This window comes from Carassius auratus, chromosome 17 (assembly GCF_003368295.1).
Source record: "Carassius auratus strain Wakin chromosome 17, ASM336829v1, whole genome shotgun sequence".
In the NCBI taxonomy this organism is placed as follows: domain Eukaryota; kingdom Metazoa; phylum Chordata; class Actinopteri; order Cypriniformes; family Cyprinidae; genus Carassius; species Carassius auratus.
Window position 1 is genome coordinate 13,871,860 of NC_039259.1, and position 22,718 is coordinate 13,894,577.

General features: G+C 35.7%; 1 pseudogene; it reads left to right on the forward strand.

Moving 5' to 3' along the window:
* Nucleotides 1–3,481: 3,481 nt before the first annotated feature.
* LOC113117859 (proton-coupled folate transporter-like) lies at nucleotides 3,482–18,399 on the forward strand (annotated as a pseudogene).
* Nucleotides 18,400–22,718: the final 4,319 nt, after the last annotated feature.

Consider the following 22,718-nt stretch of genomic DNA (forward strand, 5'->3'; position numbering starts at 1 on the left):
CTGTGTTTGGCTGTGTTGTGAGTATTTGCAGAGCTTTTCTGTATTTGGTTGTGTTGTGAGTATTTGCAGAGCTGCAGAGCTTTTCTGTATTTGGTTGTGTTGCGAGTAGTTGCAAAGCGCTTCTTTGTTTGGTTGTGTTGCAAGTATTTGCAGAGTGTTTCTGTATTTGGTTGTGTTGTGAGTATTTGGAAAGCATTACTGTACCCCCCCCCCAACATAAAGATGTACAACATTAAACTGCTTTGATATTTATTTTTATTACAACATTAGTATCAGAGGTACATTTCAGGAAGTATTTCGAATATTATCTGGACATCAAAAAATGTGTGCTATTAAAAGTTATTGGTTCATGCTATACTACACTTTTTTTTTTATACAATTTTCAAAAAAAGAAACCTTTGAAAGGCTATAATTGAAGCACTGAAAATTAATATTGTCAATGTGCACTTAAATATTCACTGCAGTAAAACCATTTGGAGAAAATGGTTGCACCATTCAAAGGACATTTCACTTTGCACATTTAACATTCTGAAAACGCATACTGCAGAAAAAAAGAACAGTATTCTCACAACTCTTTGCTTTTTCTGGGAAAGTGTGACTCTGGTGGGGATGTGTTCATAGGGCATATAAAGGCCAACCACAAAGTAGAACAATTCCTGATAAGAGAATATCGAGAGAGACAATTTCCTCCTGTTCCAGCTGACGTGCATTTGACTAACCTTTTTTTTATTTTTTTGCAAGAATACAGTTCCTTCATGCACTATTCCCTTTGGACAGTATGAACACTTGACATGGGTTTACTGTACCTTAATATGACTTTAATATTTTAAGAGACTGCTTGCTTTGGCCTTCCTTACTCTGACACTGCAAGTTGAATATGTCGGCAAGGAAAGAGAGACTAAGGAGAGTTGTTACAGTGGAGCCAGTGATTTTCCTCTACATGACCAGCACTTTCATCGTAACACCTGCATATCAACAGATGATTATCACAAAGCAGGAAAAGTAAAGAGAGAGAGTGAAAGGCAGAGACATTAATCAAGTGTGTCCAGCGAGTCAGTGTTTTGTTCTTTGAACTGAAAAACAGGTCAGCAGGGTCCAGTTCTAGTACACAAAACGGAAATGCCCGAAGCAGAACTACGGAGTGCTTGGAGAATAGCAGTGGAGCTCGAGATGTACTCAAAACCCAAAACTACAGCAGGCATTAATCAAGCCGAACCGGCCATGACAGTCCCAGAGCAAAACAACAGCCGCTGTGATCACTCATGCACCAGATTAAACAATCGCTGACAGTCATTAGTCTGTATTCTGTTGCTGAACTTAAAACATTGTCTATGCTTGAGAAACTGCAGTATCTTTGTTTTAACCTTGTGCAATGACATGAAATTTTACTTTTTTCAAAAGCTGAAATGTCCTGCCATGTGACATACAACATTGAAATCTTTTTAAATAGCTTTTGCTATTTACATATAATGATTGAATATAATATTAAATATAACAATGAAATTAAAGATGGGAAAACTACACGGAAAATGTATACATTTAAAATATTTGCTTTCCCATTTGCTCCAATAGGGAAAAAAGCTCTCTGTAATTTCTGTAAATATGTACCAAAAAATAAATAAATAAATAAATAAAATAAAAATCCAAAGTAATAAAACACAATGTACAGTGAATAATAATCCATTCCTTTTTAAATGAAAAAATATGTTAATAAAAATTTGCTTTAATAATTTCAATGTTTAAGTTTATAATATATAAATGTTATTTGACATGCACTAAATGCAAGCACTTGAAGGCAAAAAAAAAAAAAAATTAAAAACAGAACAAGCTTGGCTATTGTCTATTTCATTTGAACTGTAGTAAAATAAAATGTGTGTGTGTGTGTATGTGTATGTATACTAGTAATGTCAAATGATTAATCACATACAAATAAAAAAAATATATATTTTCATAATATATGTGTGTGCTGTGAATATTTATAATTTATATATAAATACATACACATACAATATATATTTTGATGTTTGCATGTATTTACATGTCTTTATTTATAGTCATGTAATTTATTTGATAAACAAATATATTTAATATATAAACAAAATATTTTTCTGAAATATATACATGCATGAGTTTGTATTTATATATAAATAATAAATACAGATTAAACAAAAACTTATTTTGGATGTGATTAATCACGATTAATCATTTAACAGCACTTTATATATATATATATATATATATATATATATATATATATATATATATATATATATATATATATATATATATATATATATATATATATATATATATATATATAGAAATAACAGTATTTTACAATTACATTACTTTTTTGTACATAAATCTAAATATATATATTTACATCTTGATAAATTATGAAAGGAAAGAACAAGTGGGTTTAAATGAATGGCCTTTTTTGTTGTTTGATTTTTTTTTAAACATTAATAATAACTGAAACTTTTGTCTAAAAAGAAACAGAAGGCATCAAAGTAAAACAGAAAGACATTTCTATGAATATAAATAATGCAGTGAATATATGCATTTGATTTGGTTAAGGGTGACGCTTTCCAAAACATGCAGCTGTTTTTAGTTCCTGCTGTTGTCATATTGCATTTCCCCCCTTTAACTGAGCGAGTGTCCTTCCTTTCCTCTCTCCTTTACTGTAAATTCTCTTACCCTTCCAATGAACTCTGCAGCTCCACATATAACAGCTCTCAGAAAGATGTGGATGAATATATCATGTGAATGAGCACGCAGTGAAAACTGTTCAAAGATTAAAGAGGGTCCAATCATTTATTGCAAAGTGTTCATTTATGCCACTCTTAATGGCCTCGAATCTTGCCATTTACTCCTTGATATCATCATATTTGTGAGGTTGCAGTTCGTGAGCTTCCTCGAGGCTTGTTCTTACAATAACTGTGGGCGTCCCCCGGCGCGATGACTTACTGCTCGGTTGTGCATCATTCCCATAATGCCTTAGAGCATCATTACTGACATTGAATAAAAAAAATTAGAAAAGTAGAAAAACCTCAAAGCTTACGTAAGATGCAATACCCAAATTTTGTTCGATAACGTTTTCTCTAACTACAAAAGGACTGTTAAATGTTAAGATGTCAATGTTGCTAGTTTTGTGCAAAGTGCTAAGCCTCACCTAAAATATACTGACCTACAGTAACTCTCACCATCCAACACTTTATCAGACCAGCTTGTGCTGTTATCTCATATAAACATGTTTAAACAAACATTTTTGTTCACTTATCTACGAAAATATCATATGATCAGGAGTGCTGTTGAGGAAAAACCCTTTTATTTTATTTTAGCATGACTTTAATGCCAAGGTAATAAAACATACAGTGCTATAAATGTACATTCTTTTTTTTTAAATGAAAATCTGAAAAATGTATGATGTCAATAACTGCTGAAATGTGCAATCACATGCTGAGATCAGGGTCCATTAGGCATGGTTGCAAGTGTGGTATGCAGTTTCAGTTTGGTTCAGTTCATACAATATTTTTCAATAATAGTGTCTGGTTTTATTCCGAAGGGAGTAACAAAAGCAGTGTTTCCAAGCAACATACGATAGTGGTGTTTCATTCTAATTGAATAAGTCGTTTCAGTGAATGACGTAATGATTCACTCCTAATATATGTCTGTTCCTGAACAAATCAGTATTTTTTTGACAAATCGGTTTAGGGTATGAATGGATGATTCACTCTGTGAATGACAATTAGTACTGCCATAGAGATTAAAATGCAAAAAAAAAAAAAAAAAAAATAATAATAATAATAATAATAATAATAATAAATTCACGCAATTTTGGCTATTGGTAATTATTTTACATTTTGGCAAACTGAAAGCTAATGAATTCATTAGACTGCATGTGAATGTTTTTGTCTGACATGCTTAGACCTCAGTAATGGTCGGTGGACTTTCATAATGTTTTTTTTTTTCAGTCATACATTTTTTCAGAAATCACAATTCATTGTAGTCCCCTTAGCACATAGCATCCCAGCATTAAAAAAATTTAATTGTTAACATTAGCAATGTTTTCCCAGTGTAGTCAGAATCACAAACCAATAGCCAGTTTGTTTAATGACTCTTTCAGAATGACTCACATTCTCAAGAGGAGGTTTTGAATCATTCTGATGAATCATTGACTTTATGAACTCACTCTGACCACTTACTGAACTGCAGATATTACTGTATCTTGAAATGAAATTTCCTTCTTGAACAGAAGGATAATATCATTACTAGCACAATCAACGGTAATATATATACTCAATATATATACTCAATGTCAAGTTTACAAGTATAAGAAGTACACACACACACACACACATATGCATATAGTACACATACACACACACATATATATAAATATACGTGTGTTTGTGTATGTGTACTATATGTATGTGTGTGTGTGTGTGTGTATGTATACTTATTAAACTTGTAAACTTGACATTGAGTATGAATGATTGTTTTTTTTTTTCACAATATTTATAATTTAAATAAAGTGATATATAATAAAAAAATACAGGCAGGATTCAGGGCCTACATTGGCTGCCCCGTCCTGGGGGTGCTTTATATTGTGCTTTGGCTGAGAGACCCTGCGATGGGTGAAAATACATGTACAGTATAGCTCCCTATAGAGAGTATACGGTTGAGCAAGGTTCTCAAGCAGACAAGCTCTGTCTGTTTATCCTAAAGTACGTCTTTCAAAACAGTGTTCAAGAGGAGGTCAGGGCAGGACAGACTGAAATTGCACTTTCTCATTCTCTGCACCTTCATAAATAACCTGGTCGCTGCTGGTCAGTGCAAACTCACACATACACTACTAACACAAACACATATACACTGTAGGAGAGTGGGGAAAAAAATAAGTGTAGAAACAACCTTCACTCATAAATGGGTACATTTCACAATTAATTACAAAGAAATGTCAATATATGTATATATATATATATTTATATATATATATATTATTATTATTTTTTTTTTCAATGTCAAATCACCTGTTAAAACTGCTAAGTTCCTGTAATTTATAGCTAATGTAATATGTTTACATTTTTGAGTAGTTTTAAATTAATACACATTTATTTAATTAATTATTTATAATATTAATAAACATTTAAATTTAGCAAACTCAATATTACAAATAAGTTTAATAATAAAATAGTTTAATACAGTATATTATAAATAGAAATATTACCATAATCTATACTTTTTTTTTCTTTTTGGTTTTCTTTCTGGCAAGTAATAATAATAATAATAATAATAATAATAATATATATATATATATATATATATATATATATATATATATATATATATATATATATATATATATATATATAAATATTATTAACTCATTAAAGTTACTGACCTACTGGAAATCCTGTTCCACAAACAGATTTCTTTTATTTGTATTATTTTTTACATTTATATTCACAATTTAATATATATATATTTTAATAATAACAATAATATAATATAAATCAATTAATAAATGAATATAAACAATATTAATACAATGAATGATTAACAAATACTAAAAATCTTATTTCCTGCTTTACATCAATTCATACTTTGACACATTAACCTTTAGTACGAGAAGTTTAAAATCGAATGTGAAATAATGCAGCATAAACTTTGAGATGGCTGAAATAAATTATCAGTGCAGCTAATATGTGCCCCGTGGTCAAGTCAACTTTTTATGATGATAATACTGCTGAGGCACTGCAGGGAGGTTTTACAGCACTCAATCTGAGTACTGTCACTCCTGAGGCCAGAGAGAGAGAGAGAGAGAGAGAGAGAGAGAGGGGGCAGGGATGTCTGTATGTCTCTATAAATTTCCATAAATTTTTACAATTAGATATGAGTGTTTCTAATAACGCCTTTAATTTGACCAAATCTAATTGTTCAACCATCTCGTTTGAATTACACTCTGTATTACTTTGAAAAACATTGATCTGAGTCGTGGCAATAAAGAGCTGGAGAGACAGGGGACATTAATAATAATGTGCTTTTATGTGCGTTTGTCTCTCCAGGGGATCAGTCGATCTTGCTGTTGTATTTGATGTATGAGCCTAGAGAGTTCACAACTGCCCTGTTTGGGGTTTTTAACTCTGTGAGGATGCTCTTGATGGTAAGTGGTCTTGTTTAATGCAGTAAAGCTTTCTCTGATGACTCATGTCTTTCAGCTAACTCAGAGTGGAGATCAGTGGACGTCCTTGAAATACCATTAAATCTTTCGATTTCAGACTCAAACAGCAGCGGCAATGCAGTACGGCCATCGACTGGAGACTTTGCCTTCTCTTCATTTGAGTCTCTTTATAGCACACACAGCAGAGCACAGTGCCCTAGCACACACACCCCTTTGATGACCAAACGTACATATGTTCTTTAGGATTATTCATAGGATTTTTCTCTCTGTAGTTAGAGAACGAAATGGTAAAGATAGGGGGCTGACACAGCTCTGAACAGACAGCACACAAGAAGATACAGCATCAGTCCATTCAGGTTTTTTCCATCACACGATTCTGCTCCATATGAGCTGCAGTAATATGGCACAGAGGGACATATACATTCACATGCTGTAAAACCAAGAATGTAGGTTATTGTGGACACTGTCAGCAATGTTAATCTTTATGACTGGAAATGTAAAGTCTGTCAAATTTCTCAAATTAGATAATGATTGTTACATTATTTCAGTTTAAAATATGCTTCTTAGATAAAGAGTGCTGGGGAAAAAGCAGGTAAGTTTAATTAATTCTATGATTATTATTTATTTATTGTGTATTATTATTATTATTATTATCAATTGTATTATTATTTATTAAATCTCTATATATACACTTTTGGGTCCAGTTTTTTATTTATTTGTTTGTTTGAAAAAACAAAAGCATGTTTCTTCCACTATGTATGACTTTTACATTGCTGTAGGAAGAATCATATTTAAAAAAGTATCATGGTTTCCACAAAATACAAAAATTTTCCTCATTGATACTAATAAGAAATATTTGTTTTGAGAAGCAAATCAGCATATTATAATAATTTCTGAAGGATCACGTGACATTGAAGTCTGGTGTTAAACCTGCTGAAAATAAAGTTTTCCATCACAGGAATAAATTACATTTGAAAATATATTGAAATAAAAAGTTATTTTAAATAGTACTAATATTTGTATTAATAATTAAATAAATGCATTCCTGGTAAACACAGAGATTTCATAAACACACACACACACAATCTACCAATCCCAAACTTTTGAATGGTAGTGTAAATTTCTAATAATATATATTGTTGAACAAAACAGTATGGTGTTTTTTGTTTGTTTGTTTGTTTTTGTTTTTTTGATAAGAAAGACCATTTTTACAACTACGAGAATTACTATTTTACTATTGATTACCCTTTCATAAAAATCTTTGTCTTGTTCCTTCACCATGGCATTAAGAGAGTAGCTTTGCAGTGTGGCTGTCTGTACAGCAGTAATGATGGGAAACAGGTTGAAGTCTGCTTTGTTTTCGGCGTCTGTCATGAGGAACCCTTCCTCCTAGCAGGTCGATGCTGCGTCTTAGAGTGACACTTAAACAAAGCCTGCCAGTTTAGGAGCACCCTTTTTGATTGGAGAGGTGATGGCTCTCCATTTATATCAGGATACACCACGGGGCTCCAATCGCTCAGCTGCCTTTTGTGTGGAAGCCGAAGGCATCGATCCTAATAGAACCTATTATACACTCTGTCTGTAGATGTCAGCTAGTGGGCTGCCACCCAATACGCGAAGCAAAAAGTTTTAATTAACCGCAATTGAAAGAGTCAATCGGGGGAAAAAAAGCGAGAAAAGCACAGACAAAGAAACTTTTTTGAATACAAAGACATCGTGGAGGGGAGCTGATCTTGTGCTTCTAAAGATCTGAAGCATCAAAATCTTGGCAGGTCTGGCTGTGGTGAGCACAACTGCTCCACGCTCGTGGCTTTTTTATAAATGGCTGCGGGGCTGGAATTGACTTGTAATTAGGGTGGCGTGGAGTTGGTGAGGAATTATTAAACACTCCAGGCTCTAATGAGTTGATGAAAGTAAAAACACGGAACGTTGACCTTTTCTGTGGAATGTTTATGCATTCCCATTATGTTTTCTGCTGCGAATCAGAGGCGGTGGCAAAGTCTGTTGACACCGGGCCCTCGCTGGGCAGGGGGGGTAATTAAATCAGAACTGTTTGCATGAGCAGTCAGGGCAAATGAGTCATGGCGCGCACCTCTCACGCGTGTTCGCACGCAAATGGATGCAGGTGAGCTTGCTTTCAAGTGCTGCCTGACTGTTTTTGACACTGTTTCATCAGGAACAAACCCTGAAGGTTAATTAATTCACTGGTTAGGTTTAGACGTGTCTGAGAGAATCTAAATATTTATGGGCTTTGTTTTCATACAAGCTGAACCACAGGACTGTGTAGTGCTTATGAATTCTAGTGCGGTGCTTTTGTATTTCGGAGATTACACAGCTGTTATATAACATTATTCAACATCAGCATCATTTTAAGCATTTTGAATTATACATAGATCTCGGTACTCACCAAATGATCAGATTTATGGACAATAAAATTGGTGAAAAATCCAATGAATTTACATTTTAGGAGGGAGCATAGACACCTCTCTTGGGCAACCACAGCAAATATTAAGAATGCCACTAAAAACTCTCCAAAAACTCTAGCAAATGCATAGATGTTATAGCATTATGGCAGCAAGTTTTGCACTATTCACCACACCACCAATGTTCCCTCTAAGGTGCACATGTGCACTGCCGCACATTTCTTCCGCATGCTTTGTTCATGGTGTATTTTTAAGTTTTTACTCAGGTGGCCAAAATGTCCGCCCAATAGAGAAAAGTTTTGCTCAGCAAGAAAAAAAAATTAGAGGGAACATTGCAATTCCCTATATTTAAAATGCTGTATTATTTATGCCAAGCCAGTAGATGGCGATGTCACTTTTGTAAAGAGAAGATAACAGCATTGTTTTGCACTTTAAAACATTTTAAGCACATACAAATTGTTTCGTTTTTGGTTGGTTACTGTAGTTCCACCCTAATGGATGGATGAAATAAAGTCCCACCTTTAAAGAGTCACATTTGGAAAGTCAAAGTTACAGTCGCATTTACGGTTGTTCTGCTAATTTTCACAGCTAAAATCCTGTCCTTTCTATAGACCAATTCAGTGCTTGTAAACAGTGATGATGTTTTTTTGTGGGTGAAGACTATTTGGTGGCAAAAATTACTGTTTTCAAGTAGCAGTTGCATTAAATAGAATTTTAAACTCAGAACTAGGAGATATAAACTTGCATTTGTGAGATAAAAAGTCAGAATTATGAGATACAACAGGTAAATGTAATGTAATGTTAATAGTAATATGTTTAAATAGAATTTCCTGCTGTAACTGTAGGGTAATACATTATATCCCCTATGAGCTGCATATGTGAATATTTAGACCTTCAAAGCTGTTCTTTAAATCAGAGATATGCTTTAAAAGTAGAGTAATCATAGCAGTTTTCATCCGTAGTCTGTCTGTTTAAACATCTGCATTTAGTTTCAAATGGTGTCTTTGATGACAGTATTCTATATAAAAAAAATTGTATTCCTATCTTGACATACAAAATACATATTTTTCTCTTATTTCATGGATTACACCCATTTCACTTCACTTGTTACCAGTGTTTTACTATACGCGCTGCAAGTGACATAATGGTGATGTTATCCCATGACTGGGAATTTCGCATGAGCATGGAATATTTTCATGCACAGATTTCACATCTGAAATGGGCGTACATCACTACATATTTGACAATGGATCCATTTATCCTTATGTAGCTCCCATAACAGTCTCTGCTCTTTTTCAAGGCAGATTAAATACAAAAGTTTGAATGGACTGAAATTATGATTTTTTTTTCTTGGCAAGGTTTTTCAGTTCTAACCTGCTGTGCTGGTCTCTGGCAGGGCTTTGTCTGCTGGGTCTATTTCCTGTGCTGATGAGGTGTATGAAGGAGATGACATTAGCGAAACCCAGCGTTTTGTCCAGAATCGCCTCTACGTCCTACTCGCCCTCTCAAGCAACACATGGATGGTCTTCCTCGCTAAGCTTCCATAACTCAAATGACTCAAATGATTTATATAAATGATATATTGTCATAATGAAACTCCTTGCAAAAGTTATTGTGCATGAAAAATGATCGAGTAAGCCATTAGGTCAAGTTAATGATACGGTAGGGTCAATGATGTGATTTATTTTGTCCAGACCCATTCATTTATTCAAGAATACATGAAATATGCGATTCATACATACAATGACTTGAATACATATTCTCTGATAATCTATTTTTGACATTAAGTTTAAATAAATGAAGTGAAATGAATGCTATTTATTTGTTTGTTTTTGTTTTTTGTTCATGAAAGTGATATAATTTAATACTGTAATATAACAACACACGTGCACAGATGCATTGCCTTGGATTGGCAACATTTTGATGACATAAAAGAGTCCTGCATCCAAAGAAAATCCAAACAGCACAACTGACCCTATTTGAAATCCGTCAGTGAACATATCAAAGCACATCTCTCTTCTCTAAACCAATGTAGATTTCTTTTGTCAGCATGGGACATAAACAAAGCAAACGTTTCCCACTCGAGGCCGACGGTCTTCACATGAGCTGCCTGTTTAACAAGGCTAAATGTTTTGGAAAAACAGTGTACCTGACCAGACTTTTCATGGTTCACATTCATTCCTCACTGTCTGTCTGAACTCCTTGCCTTATTCCAAGGGGGCTCCACCTCCACAGAGGAGTTCTCAGAGTGGTAAATAATGATAACATTGTGCCGGCCTTCATAGATGGCCACACTCAGGGAGAGACAGCCGGATCGGCATTAATACTGTTAATTAAATAAATGGTTGTGGAAATTGTTATTCTAATCGATGTGGCAGATGAAAGGCTTTTAAAGGGAGAAGAGTGGCGGCTCAGATGAATAATCAGTGCCAGGGAGGGGGAATTTGCATGCTGGTCTTTTCTGTTGGCTGCGATAATGAGGGTCACAGCAGCGGCACGCGGGAGTCATAACCTCTGAAAGTACAGCACATGTGTGGTGTGTGGAGAACCGACACACACACACCACCACATACGTATCAATGCAAATACAGAAAGTTTTTGTTCTCGATTACGCATGATCAGGCGGCTGCGACTAGCAAGTGACTTTACATTCTGAGCAATTAAGAGAAGCCCATGCTTTGTAATCACAATTACCTCGCATAATTTCATACATATAGATTAAGCTCATGAATTATTGAATATTCCATTTAGATTCACTTACATTTCAGAATGTTTAGCATTCCTCTGGTCTCACCAGAGAGATTAGTTACTTGTGTCTTTGTTTCATTTTAAGCAATATTTCTTAATATAGTGTAGGCCTGTGCAGGTCTATAACAGTTGTTTACTGTTAATCTCAGCACTTTTAAGAACTGGTTTGTCCTGTGGTTTTGTAGTTGCTGTAGTTGGTGCTCCATCTGGTATCAGCAAAGCAGTGATTCGTTCTTTGTCTTCTGCCATTATAGGAGCTGGTGAACAAGGTACTGTGTTATGAATTTAGAATTCACTGAGAGAAAGAGAGGGACAAAAATAAAGCACTAATATAAAAATCAAAATTTTTTATAGTCCTTTTGGAAATCAAACAATGGTGTTTTTAGTAAAATCACAGTAACCACATATTTACTATTGTCTTACTGTAATATACTGTACAGTCGCACTTTAACATTTTACTACCATATTCATCTATGATAATTACAATTAAACTTGTAAAAAAAACAAAAAAAAAACATATATATATATATATTTATATATATATATATATATATATATATATATATATATATATATATATATATATATATATATATATATATATATATATATATATATATATATATAATAAATTGGCCTATAAACTGTAATATGTCCATAATTGAATAAGTCAGCCATCTATTAATTATCATGTTAATTACTGTGCACCTTTAGACCCAACAGCACTTTTTACCCTAAATCCCATTGTTTTACATACTTTTACATATTCTTTCGTTATTTAAAAACTTTTGCTTTAATTATCTGAAACAAAACGTCTCGGTTACATATGTAGCCCTGATTCCCTGAAGGAGATAACGGAGACGTTACATCAATGACTGACAAAATCGGGGATCTCGCTAGAGAGACGAATCGCCTTTCAGTGTTAACTAAACGAGCCAATGAATATTGGTGTGCAAGATTTGCATCGTGCACCCTGCCCTGCAACACGGGTATAAAAGGAGAGCGCGTGCAGTCACACAAACAGTTTTTCGCTTAGGAGCCGAGACGTTGTCCCCAAGCAGTACAGAGGTGGTACAGCAACTGTGGCAACATAACGTAACGTCTCTGTTCCCTCCTTCAGGGAAGGAGGGTTTCATACGTAACCGAGATGTTCCCTTTCAGTCAGTCAAGTTCAATGTTACGTCAGTGACTGACGAAATTGGGCATAGATGGCCCAATAGGGGGGCGCTGTGGCACCACATCCTGCGCATAGGAGGTAAGATGTGGAATTACACATATGGAATGGCCATAGGGCAGTGCTACATATGGAAGTCTCTGCGGTAAACTCAGATCACTACACAAAAAAGACGGCAGAGAGACCTCTGCCAGGGAAAGACACAGGCTCACCGTGAGGGAAGCGGTACCGTGGAAGAATACACATGTGGGATCACCCCAAAAGGGGGAATCACTACACATGGGCACCTAGCCCAGCACGAGGGCTGACCTTGAGCATACACACGAGTGCTGGACCTGGCGTCTGGCGCTCCGCCACGCCTGACTGCCGAGGATGCAGGAGGAACTTCAACAGGGTTCGCCAAGAGGAATAACTGAAACGAGAAGCACTTAGGCGCACATATCCTGTCCGTAGAGGGGAATGGCGGAGCAAGCGTGATTGACACAGAGCCGGTCCAGCATTACAGGCCATCTGAGGCGAGTATGCAAGAGGATACAGGCTCTACACAAAGATTATAGAATCTCGCAAACACGTTAGGTGTCGCCCAGCTGGGAGCTGTACAGATGTCTGCTATCGAGGCACCCCGTGCCAAGGCCCAGGAGGAAGCCACAGCTCTTGTAGAGTGTGCTCTCACTCCAAGGGGGCACAGTAAGCGACGGGCCTGATATGCTAAGACTATAGCCTCCACTATCCAGTGGGCAAGTCTTTGTTTGGAGACAGCCTTTCCCTTCTGCTGTGATCTTTAGCAGACAAAGAGCTGGTCTGAGGTCCTGAAGATCTGCGTGCGGTCCACGTATATGCACAGGGCACGAATGGGACAGAACAAAGCCAAGGCTGCATGCCCACTGCACATGGCACCCCAGCCGATGGCAGAGGCATCTGTTGAAACAACAACATTCCTGGACACTTGCACTGGGGGAACCCCTGCACATAGAAAAGCAAGGTCTGAACACGGGATGAAGGTTTGGCGGCAGAACGGAGTAACCAAGACCCGGTGCATGCCGCATTGCCATGCCCATCTCGATCGTGAAGCCAACACTGAAGCGGTCTCATATGAAGCAACCCGAGCGGTGTGACAGTGGCAGCGGATGCCATATGCCCCAGGAGCCTCTGAAACTGTTTCAATGGAACTGCCTTCCTACCTCGAAATGACTCCAGGCAGTTCAGCATTGACTGAGCATGCTCTATCGAGAGACGCGCTGTCATGTCGACCGAGTCCAACTCGACACCGAGAAAAGAGATCCTCTGGACAGGGGAGAGTTTGCTCTTTTCCAAGTTGACCGGAAGCCCGACCGGCTGAGGTGATTGAGTACCACATCCCTGTGTGCGCAAAACTGAACTTGGGACTGGGCCAATATGAGCCAGTCATCAAGGTAGTTGAGAATGCAAATGCCTGCTTCCCTCATGGGAATGAGGGCTGCCTCCCCAATTTTGGTGAAAACACGAGGTGACAGGGACAGCCCGAAGGGGAAGACCTTGTACTGATATGCCCGTCCCTCTAAAGCGAAGCAGAGAAACGCCTGTGTTGGGGGAGAATCGAGACATGAAAGTATGCGCCCTTCAGGTCGATCGATGCAAACCAATGTTGTCGCTCTCCTTTTATACCTGCATTGTGGGGCGGGGTGAAAACATAAAAATATAAAATATTATATCAAGTAAGCACAGAATCAACTTTGCCCTGGTGCGCAACTGCGTCAAAGATCAGACAAATATACACGTGCATCTCGAAAATGTTTTGGAAAATGCTACACCACGTTTTTGTGCCATCTAGTGGTTATGATAAAAAATAATATCTAATGGTGCCTTTTTCACCCGGGCACCTTTAGCCCTGTTGTACCTAATTTGTTTATCATGGTTTCATGGTTAAATATGTATTTATGAATGCATGTATATATTTGCAGAAATATTTTTTTTTGTATTGATACCATGGTAGTACCATGTTTTTGTGCATGTATCATAATAAGTAAAAACATCTATTTTTTGTGAAGTTGCATTGAAACTAGCTATTAAAAACAAAACAAAACAAAACAAATGCTTATACAAATACATTCAATTGTTCTGAATCTCAGAGTGAATACCAGAAATATACAGTAATAATCATTATTATCAGTTGAGAAACTGTACAAATTGTGAGTAAAAAAGGAATGGAATAATTTACAAATCTAATTAACTCATCTCATAAAAATATAGATTATTTATACAAATATAAATTTTGGATTTCATAAGAGCAGCTGGACCAATTTGCAACTTATTAGGTCAATTGGCAACATTATTGGGTGTAAAAAGAGCCTCTAAGAGTGGCAGTGTCTCTCCGAAGTCAAGATGGGCAGAGGATCACCTATTCCCCCAATGCTGTGGTGAAAAATAGTGGAGCAATATCACAAAAGGAGATTTTAAGTTATCATCATCTACAGTGCATAATATCCAGAGCCGGACAGTAATGGAGTACATTTACTTGAGTACAGTACTTAAGTACAATTTTGAGGGATCTGTACTTTACTCGAGTATCATTTTTGGGGAGTACTCATGACTTTACTCAAGTACATTTGAGAGGCAAATATTGTTCTCTTTACTCCGCTACATTTCTATCCATAACCATAAGTACCCGTTACTTCTTCGTCCCCGTCCACATGGAGACGGTGCTTACCCCAATCCGATCTTTTTTTCCTCGTCTCAAGAAATATCCGTGTCCACATGAAACCACAAAACGATGTAGTATACATGCCAGACCAGCATGTGGTGCTGTAATTCTGCCACAGAGATACACTTAAAATGGAGAAGAAGACATGGACTATGCTAAAGACAATCGTTCAGTGTTTGTTCAAGTTTTTGTTGTTGTTATGTGACATAGCGGTGTCTGATTAGGGGCGAGACATGGGCTCATGACGTCATTGTTTCAGAAAATATACGAATTCGCCATCCAGACGAAAATGCAAAATGGCGGATCTGTGTGGACGAAACGACTATCCGATAAAAAATTTGTGCATATTCACAGAAAAGTGTCTCCGTGTGGATGGAAAAAAAAAGGAAAAAAGAAAAAATCTCAGAAACCCTCAGTATGTTGTTTCCCTCTTAAACGTGATTGGATTGTGCAGGCGCCACTGATTAGGACAGCCTATCAGCAATCACTTTTGCACACACAAAGATTTCATGACAGTACGTACACACACACCCACACGCACACGCACACATACACATGCCCACACTCACACACACACACACACACACACACACACACACACACACACACACACACATAGTTGTCACACATGGATTGTGTACATGATAATGCCAACCACATACTGCATCAATAACAACAACATGGCTGTATAGAAGAAGGATCCGGGTACTGAATTGGCCAGCCTGCAGTCAAGATCTTTCTCCCATAGAAAACATTTGGTGCATCATAAAGAGGAAGATGCAACAAAGAAGACCTTTGAGCAACTTGAAGCCTATATTAGACAAGAATGGGACAACATTCCTATTCCTAAACCTGAGCAACTTGTCTCCTTGGTCCCCAGACGTTTGTGGACTGTTATAAAAAGAAGAGGGGATGCCACACAGTGGTAAACATGGCCTTGTCCCAACTTTTTTTTAGATTTGTTGATGCCATGAAATTTAAAATCAACTTATTTTTCCATTAAAATGATACATTTTCTCAGTTTAAACATTTGATATGTCATCTATGTATGCAAAATCTATGTGTTGAAATTTGAAACTTCCACATCATTGCACTCTGTTTTTATTCACAATTTGTACAGTGTCCCATCTTTTTTGGAATTGGGTTTTGTACATCATAACATCCCTTTCTTCTCTGTCTGATCTACAAGCCCACAAATGAGCTGAAATATCCTGAGGAAACTGCAAAGTGTTTTGACCTTCATATGACAAATAGATTTTGATTCATGCCTTTCTTTTTAATCTTTACTTTCTTTGACATTTGTTTCTGCCTGATAACGTAGCTAAAAGCCCAAGATTTAATCTCCATTGTCCTTTCAAAATCCCTAATGAGAGGCGTTGCAGTATGCATAATTAACTGGGGAACTGATCACCGGCTTTCTAAAGAAAATCATAGATTTATCAAACTCAGCTAAGTGGAAAAAAAATGCAGGAGGAACAGAGCAACAACAAACGACTTCTTGAATACACTTTCATATTCATCCCGGCTTGTTTCCAATACTCACACAGCTCGCAGCTCTAAGCCAAACCGAAAATAAATATCCATTAAGTTTGTGGACACAAACATCTTTCTTCCCATTACTTTTATTTATTTTCCTGTTGATGCAAGAGTGATACAACTGTGAAAGGACACGGTGATGACAGGCCATTCCCATCCCTAAATGCACTGTTTTCACTGTTCAAGCCACCTCTCTCCACTTTGACAGGCGTTTCCTCGGCTTGTGTCTCAGATTGCATGTATCACTGACTCTATTGCATTTTCTAGTAATTCCAGGGCACTCACACGTCTTCCAGCTCCGGTGAAGATCAATAAGTATTGCATGTTCCAGGCACTTACGGGCTGCCCTGATGCTCTGCGACTCATTCTGCTCCAGTTAGTCAGAGCAGTCACGAAGTTCTCAGGAAGATATTTTATCAAAGTGGATCAAACCATTATTCATGCCAACGATCTACTGCACAGACCTCAGTTTCCACGGCTATTATTCTTTCATTCAGATAAAATCATAAGTTATGAATTTCAGGCAAATCCACGGCATATTAATGAAACGGCGCTAGCTTTATCCACAATGTTTCAGATATCTTTATTAGATATGCATGTTTTTAATTTAGGGGATAAATGTTGGGCTCCAATATGTATTCGTTTATTGGTCCCACTTTATATTAAGTGGCCTTAACTACTATGTACTTAAATTAAAAATGATTACATTGAACATTGTGTTCATAATGTATTGCAAAACACTTTTGCTGCTATTGAGGTGGGATATGGCTAAGGTTTGGGACAGGTTTGGTGGTATGGGTATGTTTAAGGGCTGGTTTTGGTGTAAGGGATGGTCAACAGTGTAATTATGAATGTAATAACTGAAATTAATTACAGATGTAATTTCATGCAGGTACACAATAAGTGCATTGTACTATACCAAGTGATTAATTTAAATGTAAGTACACAATAGTTAAGACCACTTAATTTAAAGTGGGACCCATTTATTTATTTGTTTGTTAATTTCAAATAAAATTTTATTTAAAATAAATTAATAAAAAAATACCTCCAATATAACCTCTGATATAGCCTAAAAGTAGCTTGTAAGCACTGTCAGTTAATTTGGATAAAACTGGCTGTGAAATATATCAATTTTAAATATGGACAAAATTTAAATGAAGTTTGTTGTAGTTTGTTTTAGGGTAAATAATACTTTCTTTGTCCCATAAATTACATTAGTGAGTACAAAGGATTCCAGCAGAAACTTATTTATTTATTTATTTATTTTTGATGAACAAAATGTAAGATTAAGAAAAAAAATAATAATAGTGATATAAATATTTGTGACAGTTTTTTTGTGTTTGTTTTGTGATTTCCCATTCATGTTACAAAAATTGTCTTTATATGTTGAACCAGCAGGCTAATTTATTCACTAAACTGTATTTCTCACTAGCAAACTAAGCCTGGTTCAGCTGAATATCTCTGGATGTCTGTTTCACGTCTTTATTGACTTGAATGTTGATTTCCTCAGGTGCCGTCAGTGGAAGTGACCTGCATCCTTATTGCTGCTACATTCTTTAACAGGCTGTACCCCCTGACCCTGCCTGCCTTCCCCAGGATGCCCTTCATCATCATGGCAGTCTTCACACTCTTCGTGCTCATTCTCTTGCAGTAAGACAATCTCTCCTTTAAATGGAGTCTACAATATATTGTAATATTGTGAAATAATATTACATATTAGAATTTTTTACATTCTGTGTAGTTTGTTAATCAGTTGCACTGTTTTTGCACCGTATTGTTGAAGACAATTTGTGCAATTGTTTTTACTGTATGCTGCATAGTTTGTGTTTATTGATCATACTCGCATTGAAAATATATTTCTCAGAAGAAGAAAAAAATTGTTTTGTTTGGTTTTGTTATCATATAACACTCTTTCACGCACATGCGCAGTAGTTCTTTTCAGATTACCATAAAAGTGACCGTTACAAGTATTGTAAATACAACTTCCACAGACTTCTAGATGTGTGCTCTTTTGGAAGGCCAAACAAAGTTTTTGATTTCTCAACAAAACACCAAGTGTCTCTATGGCATGGCGGTGGCAACAGTGAGAATAAACTTGTAAAACTTCAAAGAGTAAGGAAAAATTTAAATAGCATCATATGACTCCTTTAACATGCTTGCCAATCCCCCCCCCCCCCCCCACCGCCCCCAATTTTTTTAGGTTTTAAGTTTTATAAATTAAGATATGTGATTATTACCTAAGAGACGTTAACGTTTTGATCATAATATAACAGAAATAACACACAGTCATGCTTTTAAGTTTTTAATCTGTGTGCTTTAAAAAAAAATTATCAGTGCCCAGTAGAGCTGGCGGAAAAAGAAAAAAAAATGGCAAAAATAATATAAACCTAACTGCACAGTCATTCTGCATCCAACTTGCTAACTCTCCCTGAAGTAAACGAGTCGTGGCTGTTGCAATATCTAGCCTGAAATCAATGTACACCACACAACCTTTTCAGAACATTATCTGAGGTGTGACTATGTGTAATGTTTCAGAACAAAACAGGACTCTTTAGGTAATGTTATCCACAGACTGCTGCTCTAAAAGCCCATTAGAAATTCCAGGGAGAACCCATGGCTCAAAAATGCTAATTATCTTCTGGGTATTAGTGCTACAAACCGAACACCTCTATTCAATTGATTTCTATAGAGCTTTTCACAATACTTATTGTTCAAAAAGCAGCTTTACAAAGAATAGTGCCTTAAACCCCAGTGAGCAAGCCAACTTGACACTGGCAATCTAAAACTGCCTAAAATATGTAAATAGATAAGGAATGTTTAGGAGGAACCAAGACACAGTTGGAGAAGCTCTCCTTCTCACATTTTTAAAAATGAGTACATACATTTTAATTTGAGCAGATGTAATCTAGCTACTTGATATTAATACTAATTATATTCATTATTGGCTAATTTGTTTTTCAATCAAATGTCATGATCAGTGTTCTTCTATTATTCTCTTACACAATTCATAGTATTGCCTCAGATATACAGTGTGATTGTTGGCATGACAACTCTTTTGGACAAATGAGGTCACAATTATTGTCCAATTTTAATGTTAATTGCTTGCTTAGTGTCTGGGATAATTGCATTAGATATTCGTTTGGGGTTAATACCAAGTGGAACCATAGTTTAAAACTAATGCTAATTTTAATAGATGGTTATTAAGATGCTCACTTCAACTGTACTGTGCTTCAAAAATATACTTCATACCAAATGAGGGGAAGCATCCCAGGCCTTGTGATAAAGATGGGCCATTATAGTCCTCTATGGTTTAGTAATACTTCCCAGTGGTTTTTATCTAGTTTTGTTTTGAAATTAAGATTTTAAAAGCAAAATGTTTAGCACACAAAAGAATTGAACTTTCAAGGTAACTACTGTGGCCTTTTAATGCAAAGTTATTGTCAATACTGTATGCTACTTACAAACTACATATATTAAAGGTCTAATATGTGTTTTACTTTGAAGTATGTCTGCACCGCTGCATTGGTTTTGATTTTTATATATTTGGAGAAGATGAGCATGACATATTGTGTGATAATAGCATAAGATAAGTACTTACATTTGTCATGTGGAGATATACAGAGGATAGCAAATTAGAAATTGATCCAGCTGTTGCGTATTCTTCAGTATTTATAGTTAGAGAGGGATCATAATACATTTCTACTCTTCTCCACATGTAATATGAGCACTACACATCTAAACTCAATCTAGCCACTAAGGTCTAGTTTCAATTAGTAGATTAATGTTTTCAATTAAAAAAAATACAAATATAAATCTTTGAGTTCTTTGAAGGTAATTTGGTGACATCATTATTGAAGACTTTTAAAGGGTTAGTTCACCCAAAAATTAAAATTAGACTGTTTTTTATTTTTATTTATTTATTTATTTAATTTTTTTTACTTACCCTCAAAGCATCCTAGGTTTATATGACTTTCTTCTTTTAGAAAAATCCAGACAGAGATATTTGAAAAATTGTCCTGGCTATTCCAAGCTCGGTCAGCAGGTGTTACAGTTGAACAGTTTACAAGTCGTCAAATAAAGCGTGCACATTCATAATAAAACATGCCGCACACGGCTCCAGGGGTGGAATAAAGGCCTACTATAGTGAATGCATTCGTTTTTCTCCGTCATTTTTCTTTGCAAATCATCAGTTTGTACATCTAATTCTTGTCCATTATTTTGTTTAGTTCTCCTTGCTCATTCGTCACTAATCACACGATGCCGACATACTACAACATCTGCCAGAACGGATTCCGCGTATGACAGATAACGGAAGTGAGAGTAAAGTGTTTATTACATTTGAAATATGGTATTATTCTTACAAAAACACATGGATTCGCTGCAGAAGGCCTTTATTCACCCCCCCCCGGAGAAGTGTGAGGCACATTATTAAGGATGCACATTCTTCAATTGAGGACTTGTGGACTGTTCAACTGCAACACCCAATGACTGCAGTGATAGAGCTTGGAATAGCCAGGACAATTTTTCATATAACTCTGATTGGATTTGTCTTAAAGAAGAAAGTCATATACACCTAGGAAGCTTTGAGGGTGGGTAAAACAAGGTGATTTTCATTTTTTGGTGAACTAACCCTTTAAGAGAGGTCGGTGTGGTTACGCTGGAGTTTGTGCTTGATGGAGGACCTAAGACTTAATTTAATTTTGGAATTAAATGTCTGTTTGTTAATTAAACATGTTATTCTATAAAATAAAATAAAAATAGAGCACTGTTTTACAATAACATGCATTACAATAATGTGATTGTGGTGATGGCTTTTGATAAATGCTCTTAATAAAAAAGTCTTTCCATTTGCCATTAAATGGACAGATGGGCAACTTCTACCAGAACACATTACTATGTCTGACTCATCTGGACTACATTATGTTACATTAGAGTATGGTGCTAGCAACACCGAGGTCATTGCCCCAATTTCTAGGAAATGCATGGAGTGATGCAATGTATATGTTTAATGCAAATTTAAGTTACTATGGATATAATTATCAGCAAAATGTATAAATGTAAATGTAGTCAATGATATCCACTATTGTATTGTCTGGACTTGAAATATATTAAAGGTTTTCAGTGACACAAGGCTGGGTACATTACCTTTCAAAAGATTGAAGTAAAAAAAAAAAAAAACTTTCATTTAGCAAAGATTCATTAAACTGACAGTATAATTTTATTTCAATGACAGTACATATTTCTAAAAGCTGTTCTTTTGAACTTTTATTTATCGAGCAGTCTTAAAAATGTATCTTGTTTCCCTCAAAAAAAAAAAAAAAAAAATTTAGTTGAAAAAAAAAAAAAAAAAAATTTAGTTGAACAACCATTTATAGAAATATGAAATGTTTCTTGAGCAGTAAATCAGTATTTTAGAATGACTTTTTAAGAATCATACACTAAAGACGAGTGATGGTGCTGAAAATTCAGCTTTTTTATAAGATAAATTCATTACTTTAAAATATATTTCTAATTCTTTTAGAATGTAAAATTGTTATTTTAATTTGGCTATAACATTATTGTTATTATTACTGTAATTTTGGATAAATGCAGCCTTGGCGAGAATCAGAGACTTCTTATCAAAACCATGAAAAACTGTCACAAGGCCTAAACTGTGAATTATGATATTTATTTTCTTATTATAAACATTTGACAAGAAAAATGAAATAAATGCTATGAGACAGTAACATATTCATATAGTCATTCACCCAAAAGCAAGCTTAGGCGTTAAGGCATTCATTTTATCTCTAGTATGCCATGCACAATCACATTAATGGCCCTTTCAAGGGGTTCCCTGAAAAGCTTTGATCTAACTGACGCACTTGTCAGTTTGGCAATAAACAACTCTACCGCCTCCATTATCAGCCTTCAAATTGATTCTGACGTGCATTTGATGTTCTTTTTCAGACTGTATAATTAAGTGATTGTCTTAGG